This window comes from Dendropsophus ebraccatus, chromosome 2 (genome assembly GCF_027789765.1).
Source record: "Dendropsophus ebraccatus isolate aDenEbr1 chromosome 2, aDenEbr1.pat, whole genome shotgun sequence".
Classification (NCBI taxonomy): Eukaryota; Metazoa; Chordata; class Amphibia; order Anura; family Hylidae; genus Dendropsophus; species Dendropsophus ebraccatus.
In genome coordinates this window covers 212,167,050-212,178,906 of record NC_091455.1, presented here as the reverse complement: position 1 = coordinate 212,178,906, position 11,857 = coordinate 212,167,050, and the positions used below count along the sequence as shown (strand labels likewise).

Here is an 11,857-nt window from a genome sequence, read left to right as displayed (position 1 = left end):
TCTGCTTCTCTCTAACACACACACAGCCTGCTGCAGCCATAGCACACACACACAGCCTGCTGCAGCCATAGCACACACACACACACACACACAGCCTGCTGCAGCCACAGCACACACACACAGCCTGCTGCAGCCATAGCACACACACACACAGCCTGCTGCAGCCATAGCACACACACACAGCCTGCTGCAGCAATAGAACACACCCAGACACACCCAGACACACACACACACAGACTGCTGCAGCCATAGCACACACACAACCTGCTGCAGCCATAGCACGCACACACACACACACACACAGCCTGCTGCAGCCATAGCACACACACAGCCTGCTGCAGCCATAAAAAACACACACACACAGCCGGCTGCAGCCATAGCACACACCCAGACACACACACACAGCCTGCTGCAGTCATAGCACACACACACGCAGCCTGCTGAAGCCATAGCACACACACACACACAGCCTGCTGCATCCATAGCACGCACCCACAGCCTGCTGAAGCCATAGCACACACACATACACACACAGTCTGCTGCAGCCATAGCACACACACACAGCCTGCTGCAGCCATAGCACACACACACACACACACAGCCTGCTGCAGCCATAGCACACACACAGCCCGCTGCAGCCATAGCACACACACACACACACACACACACACACATAGCCTGCTGCAGCCATAGCACACACACACAGCCTGCTGCAGCCATAGCATACACACACACATACACACACATACACACACGCGCACACCCAGCTCAGAAACAAACTGCCAAATAGTGACCAACAACCTCTCCCCGACCACCCTTATTTAATAGGGCCAGTGCTTTATTACTGATATATGGAGGAAAATAAATGTATGTGAGAAAGGGGTTTTCTGGTTGTTATAAGTAAGGGGCTTACATTGATAGACCATTAACTATATTGATGAGGAACATTTATAATATTCATATAAAAACTTAATTATAACATTTTTAAACATTTTTTTTAAAGCTGGAGTTTGAGTCGGTACATTTTTTCCAACTCTGACTCCAGCCAGATACCCTTTAGGGAAACCTGTTGCCAAGGGGGGAGATCACTAAACAACCCTGATACTTCGGCCCTTAAGTCCTACTGGGTTTTGAGTATTGGAACATAAATAGGGAAATACCAGAGTGGCCCCTTTTGTGTCAAAGTCTAACTCATTTCCAAGTATTGCTACATGTCAAGGGTTTACCAAGGCTAGGCCTCCATCCACAGACAGCTGTTTTGGATTATTTGCCCCTCATCAGTGTACAGCAGGATTCTGGCTAACGGGGGGCAATGAAAAGTAGACCAACAAAACACAGCAATCACTGAGTTTAGGGAGATCAGTAAAAAAATACAATTAAGTACTCACACAGGATTTGCCGTTGATACATTGCCCCCTATGAATTTAAATATGCAAAAAATGGGTTTGTGCAGCCTCCGTGGAGCCTATGTTCCAATACTCCCAACCAAGTGGGACTTAAGGGGCTACGTATCAGGGTGGTTTGGTGATCTCCCCATTGGGAGGCACACTTTGTCAGCAGGTTTTCCTTCCATGGAGGGATATCCGGCTATTCCTGTGTTTTCAGACTCGCAACTGAGGCTCCACTGACCCCTTTTTTGCACATTTAAATTTATAGGGGGCAATGTATCAATGGAGACTCTTGAGCAGGGCCGTATTTACCACTAGGCACCCGTGGTCCGGTGCCTAGGGCAGCACCTTGCAGGGGGGCAGCACCAGGGAGCAGAGGAAGGAAAAAACAATTTTCTTTTTTTTTCTTTTTTTAGTCTCCCACCTCGTGTTCAGACTTGCCAGTAAATCTGTTGTCTTTTCCAGGAGGGGTGGGGGGTATGGTGGTATTGGTCAGGTCTGGCAAGGCCAATCGGTGCGTGAAGATGGTGCGTCTTCAGGTTTAGTGCCTAGGGCAGCAGCAGCTGTTAATACGGCCCTGCTCTTGAGTGAGTACTTTATTGGATTTTTTTGCTGGTGTTCCTGAGCTCAGTGATTGCTCTGTCTTGTTGGTCTACTTTTTATTGCCCCCGTTAGCCAGAATCCTGCTACACACTGATAAGGGGCAAATACCCCGAAACAGCTGTCTGTGGAGTTAGACTTTAATGCAAAAGGGGCCACCCCGGTATTTCACTACTCATGTTCCAATACTCACAACCGAGTAGGACTTAAGGGGCTACTCATCAAGGTTGTTTGGTGATCTCCTCACTGGGAGCCCCCCCCCCCCTTGTATTGTCAGCTATTCAGTGACAGCAAGCACACGCTGCAGGATCTTTATTGCAATGTCTAAGGGGGTTAAAAACACATAATATAAGAACATGGGATAAATCAGCTTTAGTATCATAGTTCTCTCTTTTGAAATACATTGGAGGCGTTACCCGTGAGAAAACCTGTAAGAGAATAAACAGCAGTGTGACTGGTGCCCCAGAGCAGAACTCTCATCAGACAGGTGTCACAGGGCTGCGGTGTGACCATCAGCAGCCACAGTTACCGGAGCTCCATTTACTTCAATGCTATAAAAGTTTTAACGTTCAATCCAGTTTACAGAAGATTCCTCATCCTTCAGCTCCTCTGTGTCTCCTTGTCTCCAGCCATGAAGACTTCTGCTGTCCTGCTTGTCCTCGCCGCCTGCTTCTTGCTGCTCTCACAAGCTGATCAAGGTATATATAGTCAGACAGACAGACGGATGGACAAACACATAAGAGATAGATAGATAGATAGATAGATAGATAGGAGATAGATAGATAGATAGATAGATAGATAGATAGATAGATAGGAGATAGATAGATAGATAGATAGATAGATAGATAGATAGGAGATAGATAGATAGATAGATAGATAGATAGATAGATAGATAGGAGATAGATAGATAGATAGATAGATAGATAGATAGATAGGAGATAGATAGGAGATAGATAGATAGATAGATAGATAGATAGATAGATAGATAGATAGATAGGAGATAGATAGATAGATAGATAGATAGATAGATAGATAGGAGATAGATAGATAGATAGATAGATAGATAGATAGATAGAAGATAGATAGATAGATAGGAGATAGATAGATAGATAGATAGATAGATAGATAGATAAGAGATAGATAGATAGATAGATAGATAGATAGATAGATAGATAGATAGATAGATAAGAGATAGATAGATAGATAGATAGATAGATAGATAGATAAGAGATAGATAGACAGACAAAATGGGCAGGAGACTGAACTTCCTGTAGAAAACCGTCTCTAATCCGCACCATAATGCAAAGTTTCAGCTAATACTAGGCATTGTATGAGATAGTGGTTTCGTATTAGCCCTAACACTGCATTGTGGTGCGGATTATAGATATGTTTTTTCACAGGAAGTTCAGTCTCCTGCACTTGGATTATATTTGGATATATTTGATGTCTACATAGAAGCCGTGGTCAGGAGATATCTACTGGCACTCAGCATATAGACTGCTACTAAGAGTGGTGCTTCTTGTATGTCATATGCTATAGACAGACAGACAGATAGATAGATAGATAGATAGATAGATAGATAGATAGATTATATATATATATATATATATATATATATATATATATACATACAGTGGTAACTCAGTTCTCGAACATAATCGGTTCTAAAAAGGCTGTTCCAGAACCGAGCAGTTTGAGAACCGAGCTGTCAGTTCCCATAGGGAACAATGTTAAACTGATTAATTGCACCCAGCCCACAGAGCGTAAAAACGCTCCACGTTCCCCACAGTGAGAGGCAGGAGCGGGCGGCTATTTAAACTTGCCGCCGTGCTCCTGCTCCTCTCAGCTGCCGGGGACACCCTGTAAAGAAGCGGGGATTCCCCTCATTATGAAGCGATTCCCCACTTTTTTACAGGGTGTCCCCGGCAGCTGAGAGGAGCAGGAGCTTGGCGGCAAGTTTAAATAGCCGCCCGCTCCTGCCTCTCAGTGTTCCCGAACACCTAACTGTCAGCTGAACATCAGTTCAGCTGACAGCTATCCCCCTGGTTTTGTTTGGATACCGAGCAAAACTTCAGGGCGAAATTTAGTTCAAAAACCGAATTGTTCAAACTCCGAGGTGTTCGGGAACCGAGGTTTTACTGTATATAGATAGATAGGGGCGCTCTATTCCCCACATGGCTTTGTTTTACCTCCATGCTATAAATCAAACAAAAAAGGATCCACAAAAGGATACAAAGAATGCAGGACAATCAAAAATAAATATTATTGTAATCTTTATTTAAATAATTAATACTTAATAAAATTCATTAAAACAATGAAAAAAGATTAAGCAGAACCATACAATAAAGAAATTGGTGAGGGGACATACATATATACTTTATGGAATAATATATTGCACATGCATAGAGAATGCTCACAGAAAAAAGTATAGATGTTGTAATGCAGGCAGCCTCCACTAGATGGCGAACAAATACAAATGCAGGAAGAAAGACATAGAATGGCAAGAGAAAAATAGTTTTTTCTTCAAACAGGCAAAAACCTATAAAGTGCCAAGGGTACTGGATAGGTACCACACAACAGGTGAAGTCACCCAATCATGTTACATGTATACTAACCCAGGAGGATGCGTGTATTTAGCCAAGTTCCTCTCACCCACTCACCCTACGTACGTTTCACTTAGCTTTATCAAGGGATGTCAAGGGATCCCTTGATAAAGCTAAGCGAAACGTACGTAGGGTGAGTGGGTGAGAGGGACTTGGCTGAATACACGTATCCTCCTGGGTTATTATACATGTAACATGATTGGGTGACTTCACCTGTTGTGTGGTACCTATCCAGTACCCTTGGCACTTTATAGGTTTTTGCCTGTTTGAAGAAAAAACTATTTTTCTCTTGCCATTCTATGTCTTTCTTCCTGCATTTGTATTTGTTCGCCATCTAGTGGAGGCTGCCTGCATTACAACATCTATACTTTTTTCTATGAGCATTCTCTATGCATGTGCAATATATTATTCCATAAAGTATATATGTATGTCCCCTCACCAATTTCTTTATTGTATGGTTCTGTTTCATCTTTTTTCATTGTTTTAATGAATTTTATTAAGTATTAATTATTTAAATAAAGCTTACAATAATATTTATTTTTGATTGTCCCGCATTCTTTGTATCCCTTTGTGGATCCTTTTTTGTTTGATTTGTACCTTGTTGGGCGTTAAGGACTATATATTTTGGGCATTTTTTGTTTTTGGCTTACCTCCATGCTATAGTGTTAGGAGAGTTATTCTTCTCTGTATTATAACCCGTTTAACTATTTAACTCTATATCAATCTGATGTTTGTTTCAGAACCGAGATGTCTAATGTCTAGGACTATTGGAACAAAAATTTTAAAAAATTTTTTTTTAGAATATTACTATGATTCCGCAACAAACTCATGCAAATCGGCCCAATTCGAAAGGAATCTAAGAGTCGGCAACCGTTTTTTTACCAAGCAGCATTGTGAGAAGGCCTGCATTATAAAAGAAGGTTGGTGACTGCAAGAATAGATAGATAGATAGATAGATAGATAGATAGATAGATAGGAGATAGATAGATAGATAGATAGATAGGAGATAGATAGATAGATAGATAGATAGGAGATAGATAGGAGATAGATAGATAATAGATAGGAGATAGATAGGAGATAGATAGATAGATAGGAGATAGATAGATAGATAGATAGATAGATAGGAGATAGATAGATAGATAGATAGATAGATAGATAGATAGATAGATAGGAGATAGATAGGAGATAGATAGATAGATAGATAGATAGAAGATAGATAGGAGATAGATAGATAGACAGTAGATACATATATAGATATATAATAGATAGATAATAGATAGATAGATAGATAGATAGATAGATAGAAGATAGATAGATAAATAGATAGCTAGATAGTAGATAAATAGATAGATAATAGATAGATAGATAGATAATAGATAGATAGAAGATAGATAGGAGATAGATAGATAGATAGATAGATAGATAGATAGATAGTAGATAAATAGATAGATAGATAGATAGATAGATAGATAGATAGATAGATAGATAGGATCGACCCCCACCAGAGCAGGCCGGCCGTTGCTATGGTACAAAGAGAAAGGAGAATAGAGAAAGGTGAAGAAGAACAGCTCTCATTGGTGCACAGATGACAAACAATAACCCCTTGCTCACTACAGCTGTGCAATATACAGATATACATACTTAGGAACATCTAGTGGCAAAACTTGGGCATAACATCATAAACACTTAACATTGACTACAGGCTTTTGTGAGGGGTGTACAGACTAGCAACACCCGTGGTGGGACATCACACACTGTAATCACTTATGGTGTGCAGGGTCTGTGTACAGTTGATGTCTGCTGCTATATGGGCACTGTGAGGTGATATTGGTCTTTATACTGTGGATTTTATTTAGTAGCAGTGGTGGTATTACTGTTAATGTTTGTATAATTCATCTTAGTATACTGCATTTGGTCAGTAACAGTTTGGTGGTAATGTTAGTGGTCATGGTGTAATAGTTGCCCTTTGTATACTGCTATTACTGGTCGGGTATACAGGATTTGCTCAGTTATAAAGCAGTTAAAAACAGCTCAGGCAAGATGGCTGCCCCCATAACAATGTCCAAAAAGAAAAAAAAATAAACAGATTAGAAAAAAAGAACATTTAAGTATTTGACTCTAATCAGTAAAAGAAATTCTAGGCGATACATTCCCTTTAAGTCGATGGAATTATAATGGAGCCCCTTGGACTTTCTGGTACAGCGATTACCAGAAGTTGCATAGGGCTCCATTATAATTCCATCCACCGCTACTTTAGCAGTGAGACGGAGCTGAAGAGGCGGAACGTGCTCCGCAGCCCCTTAATTGTAACAATCGGTGGGGGTCTCGCACCAGGACCCCGACTGATACAAACCGCTAACCTGTCACTATGACATTTCAGAAGTTTCTTTAAATGGTAGGTACCTTTTAAGGCTTTGTCATACCTCCCAACCGTCCCGGATCCCTTAGGACAGTCCCAATTTTGGGGTGTTGTTCCGCCGTCCTGCTCCCCCGTGCCACCGTCAGGTGCTGTCATCGGCCCTATTAACGCTCCGATAGCAACTAATCACAGCTCAGATTTCATTTCTCATATCGCTCTGGTAAAGTGAGAGCTGAGCTGTGATTGGTCGCTATTGGCAACAGAGAAAATCTTGTGTGTATAGTGAACATGGAGGCCACTATAGAGATGGCGATACTGTATAAGGTTGTGCGTGTGTGACCCTTATTACACACCAGGGGAGGAATATAGGGAACATTGTGTCACATGACTCGGTGGCGGGTAGAGATCTACAGATGGAGGAGCGGCCAAACCCAATCACCACCCCAAGTGAGGGAAAGCCGAGCTCCTCCTCTGGATGTATATAACATATGTATCTATTATAAGTTATATCATGTCATTAACCCCTTGTGTGTTCTCTCCTCCAGGTGCTGAGACTTCCGAATGATAAACCTGCAGGTCACACAGACAGCACATGGGGAATTCCTATTGATAAGCTGTATGTGATATAATGTGGCAGATATATAATAAATAATCGCATGTGTCTTGTGTCTGTAGTCATTGATCCAGCAGAGCTGACTAGTCATCGTACAGGGGTAAACTGTGTCACCAGGCTGCCCATGGGGTGACAGAGCCCCACAGGTCCCTTACACACTCATGATGTGACCATGGGGTGTGCAGTAATCACTACTCCCCTCACTAGCCCCACAGGGGGGATCTAATTGGGCAATGAGACAGGATTACCCTCTGTGGGTAACACCAGGGATAGGGAACCTTCGACCCTCCAGCTGTTGCAAAACTACAATTCCCATCATGCCTGGAAAGCGAAGCTTTGGCTGTCCAGGTGTGGTGTCCCACCACGGGTATTGCTATTCGTTACATCCTTCATAAAAGCCTGTACTTTTTTTATTTAAGTGTTGATGTAATACTGTTAAAGTTTCGCCACAAGATGTCGCTATTTTAGGTATATGTACTTAGTTGTTGCACAGCTGTATGAACTAAAGGGTTATTGTTTATTTGTATGTCACTTGAGAGTACTTTCTTCTTCTATCCTATCATTTCTCTCTTTGCTTCTTACATATGCACTCTTCACCAATTCACAGCACACCTTATAGGGGCTGTAGATAGGAAGTCACATAAGTAGAGGAAGTGTAGAGGTCTTTGTCGCTAGACTCTGTAGAGGAAGGACACAAGCTAGAATGCTCTCTAAAGTGGTCCAGTTGGGCCCTGGCCCTCTGACAGGTCCACAGTCTCAGTGAGCAGTCTAGAAGCAGACCCAGGCACATGAAGCATACCTTTTCTTCTCAAGTAACTTCACTCAGCACTATGCAGTGTTAAACCTACACTAGAGAGGACAAGTCAGAGATGATCTCAACCCACGCAGTGGACAAGGAGAGACACGGTGCAGGACAGTATCCACAAAGCAAGGCTAGGAACTGATCCAGATAGAGCAAAGTTGCTACAAGTCTATGAACTCTATCTTGCAGCACGGGTGTGGACAGGAAACCCTCAGCATTCCGCTCATCGCAGGTAACAAGGTCTGGGGCTTGTGTCACCCACTAGGACAGGTCCCCATGACGCTAGTAGGGCAATAGGTTGTGCAAAGACCAAAAGAGTCAAAACACGGGCACAAGAATTCTTTCTGTCTTCTCAAGTATTCTTCTATTTCTACCTCCGACATCCCGGCAGAGCACAGTATTACCTGGGTTGGGACTCATAGGACAGCCTCCTCTCTATTCTTCTGATCCTTCTTTATACCTCCCAGCACGCAACCCAGTAAGCACGACTGTACCACTCTGTATACTCTCACTACAGACCTGGATCCTAAGTTATCAAGTGTCTTGTCAAGTGTAATGTTTTATATCAATGCAAAGCTGTATGATCTGCTGCATACAAGCATTCTTGGAGTAAACAGATTTTATTTAAGATAAAGAGACTCTGATTCCTCATCAAGCACCAACACAGCACACATGCACTCCTTGGGTCATCTCCCACTGTGGGGGGGCAGTGCTAATAATCCGGGTGGGTCACTATTCCATTCCACAACAGCCCAAAGGACCCCGCAACAACCCGGCAGCTCACTGTCCAAAGGGGAGCAAGGTATAACCGGCCCTTTAAACTAAAAGCAGGTTTGCCACCAAATCTGTGTACCCAACCGGCACTGGCGTCACGACATAACATCATAAGTGTTGTCACACTTCACCACCTAGCAAGTGACTGGCAGCACCTCCTCCACACCATCGGAGGGGTAAACCACGCAGGCATGATGGGAATTGTAGTTTTGCAACAGCCGGAAGGCCGAAGTTTCCTCATCCCTGCTGTACACATAGCACCACTGACAGTCCTGTGTGTGCCAGGAGCCTCCAGCTCCATCCACTGCTGCTCTGTGGGGATAGCAGGGCCCGTTCTTTCTAACCTCCCCTACCCTCAGCACACTGACATGTCAGGGATCCTGCTGCTGACAGCCCCTCCTCTCCTCCATGATGGTGAGATAATCTGCAGAGGCCTGTGCAGGGGCGTAACTAGGATTCATGGGGCCCCATAGCGAAAAACTGTAAGGGCTCCTCCAACATACTCACCTGGCCCGGCGCACTCCCCCGGCACATCGCTCGTGCACCAGAGAGCTGGGAGAACAAACTAATGCTGTGGTGGGCAAGATAAGTAAGTCTATGGAGAGGGCTCTTTTGACTGGAGGGTAACAGCCGCCTCCGGCCACAAGAGAGACCTACAATGCCATGCCATGTGACGTATTGTGAGCCCTACGTACCCACATGGCTGCTAGTGCACTGTGCCACCGTCTCAGCTTCGTGTATTGTGTCATTGTCTTATCTATTGCAGAACTACAACAACCATAATGTCATGTAATTCTGCATATTACCCCACACAACATGTTGGGAGACAGCTTACCCTATACAGCATGCTGGGATATGTAGTCCTGCATATTAACTCACAGCATGCTGGGAGATGAAATTCTGTATATTGCCACACAGCATGCTGGGAGATGTACTCCTGCATATTACTACACACCATGCTGGGAGGTGTAGTCCTGCATATTACCACACACCATGCTGGGAGATGTAGTCCTGCATATTTCCAGACGCCATGCTGGGAGATGTAGTTCTTCCCCCCTCCTACACTGTGTCATCCTCTAATCTGTTGCAGAACTAAAACTCTCATAATGAACTGTCAATAGTGCTACCTGAATGGCCCCAAGCCATTGTTAGCAGTATAAGTTAGCAGTTAGCAGTATAAGCTCCTACACAGCTATTGCATTCTCCTTGGGTCATCTCCCCTTTTTGTGGGTGGTGGTACCATTAGTCCGTGTGGGTCAAAACTCCACTCTGGACCACAGTGATAAGCTCCCAAGGGACCCCCAAACGGCCCGGCAGGTTACTAACCACAGGAGAAAGTGTATAGCCAGCTTATCCAAAATAAAAGCAGGTGTGCCACCATACCTGTGTGCCCAAGCAGCACTGGCTTCACGACAACCTAACATCTGGCTGAGCTATATTCCGACCAACCACATTTGCCCCCTGGGCCAGTCTTCCCCCAGTACATTATGGGGCTGCACTGCAGCCACTGGCCTCAGGGCTGGGCTGTGGCTGCTTGTCCCCCTCCTGTGCTCTGCTGCACGGCCGCCTACCCTCCCCCTCCATCACTGAGCTCTGTGCCGCTGCCTGCCCTAACCTAACTCAGCTGTATCTCAGAGGCCGGGATGTAATCTCTCCAGCAGACTCGATGATATGACGTCACCAGTTGACAGTTTGGAAAAGACAGCCAAGACATTATTACCAAATGGAAGGCACAGCAGGAGGCATTATTACTATGGAGACACAGCAGTGTGACATTATTACTATATGGAGGGCACAGCAGGGGGACATTATTACTATGGCGGTACAGCACAGTGGGCATTATTACTATGGGAACACAACATAGCGGGCATTATTACTATAGGGACACAGCAGGGGTACATTATTACTATGGCGCAAAGCAGGGGGACATTATTACTTTATGGAGGACACAGCAGGGGGCATTATTACTATGGGGACACAGTAGGAGGACGCCATTACTATAAGGTGACACAGCAGGACAGGGGACATTATTTCTTTGGGGACACAGCAGGGGGACATTAGGGGCACAGCACAAGGGGCATTATTACTATATGGAAGGGCACAGCAGTACAGGAAACATCATTACTTTTTATTTGACAGATTCTGTGGAGACAAGTTGTATCTGGGAAAAGTCTTCATGATGGTTGGGCAAGATGGAGAAGAAAGTGAAAGGTGAGTGACTGCAATCAGGGAAGACGTTACCTTTGAGTCATTGGTAACTGCACTGTAATCACTTACATGGAGTGCAGAGCCTGTATACCATTGGTGTCTACCTCTGTATGGGCCAGTGTATGGGGATGATCCTGGTATTTGTACAGTGGATGTTATGTAGTAATGGTGTGGGGATGGTAATGGTGGTGGCTGAGGTGTTGTGATAATATTTGTTCCCTATATTCTGTTATTATTGGTCTTGGTATACTGGATTTCAGTTATAGTATGGTAGTATTACTTACTATGGTCACAGTGAGGGGAGAATATTTGTTTCTTATATACATATATATATATATATATATATATATATATAGTGTGGCATCTACCTTCCCCGCACTAATGTGGAGTGGGTAATAATAGGTAAGAGTGGTTCTTGAAGGATGGGCCGCTAGCCTGCTACTCATGGGTCATTTCTGTGTGCTTGGGGTAAAATTTGCCGGCCAGCCCCTGTACAGAAGCGCTGCCCAC

General features: G+C 44.0%; 1 long non-coding RNA gene across 1 annotated transcript; it reads left to right on the top strand.

Moving 5' to 3' along the window:
* Positions 1 to 2,474: 2,474 nt before the first annotated feature.
* On the top strand, positions 2,475 to 7,611 carry LOC138784932 (uncharacterized). Its single transcript, XR_011361981.1, has 3 exons — positions 2,475 to 2,686; positions 5,332 to 5,511; positions 7,496 to 7,611. It is a non-coding gene; the product is annotated as an uncharacterized lncRNA (long non-coding RNA).
* The last annotated feature ends 4,246 nt before the right edge of the window (positions 7,612 to 11,857 follow it).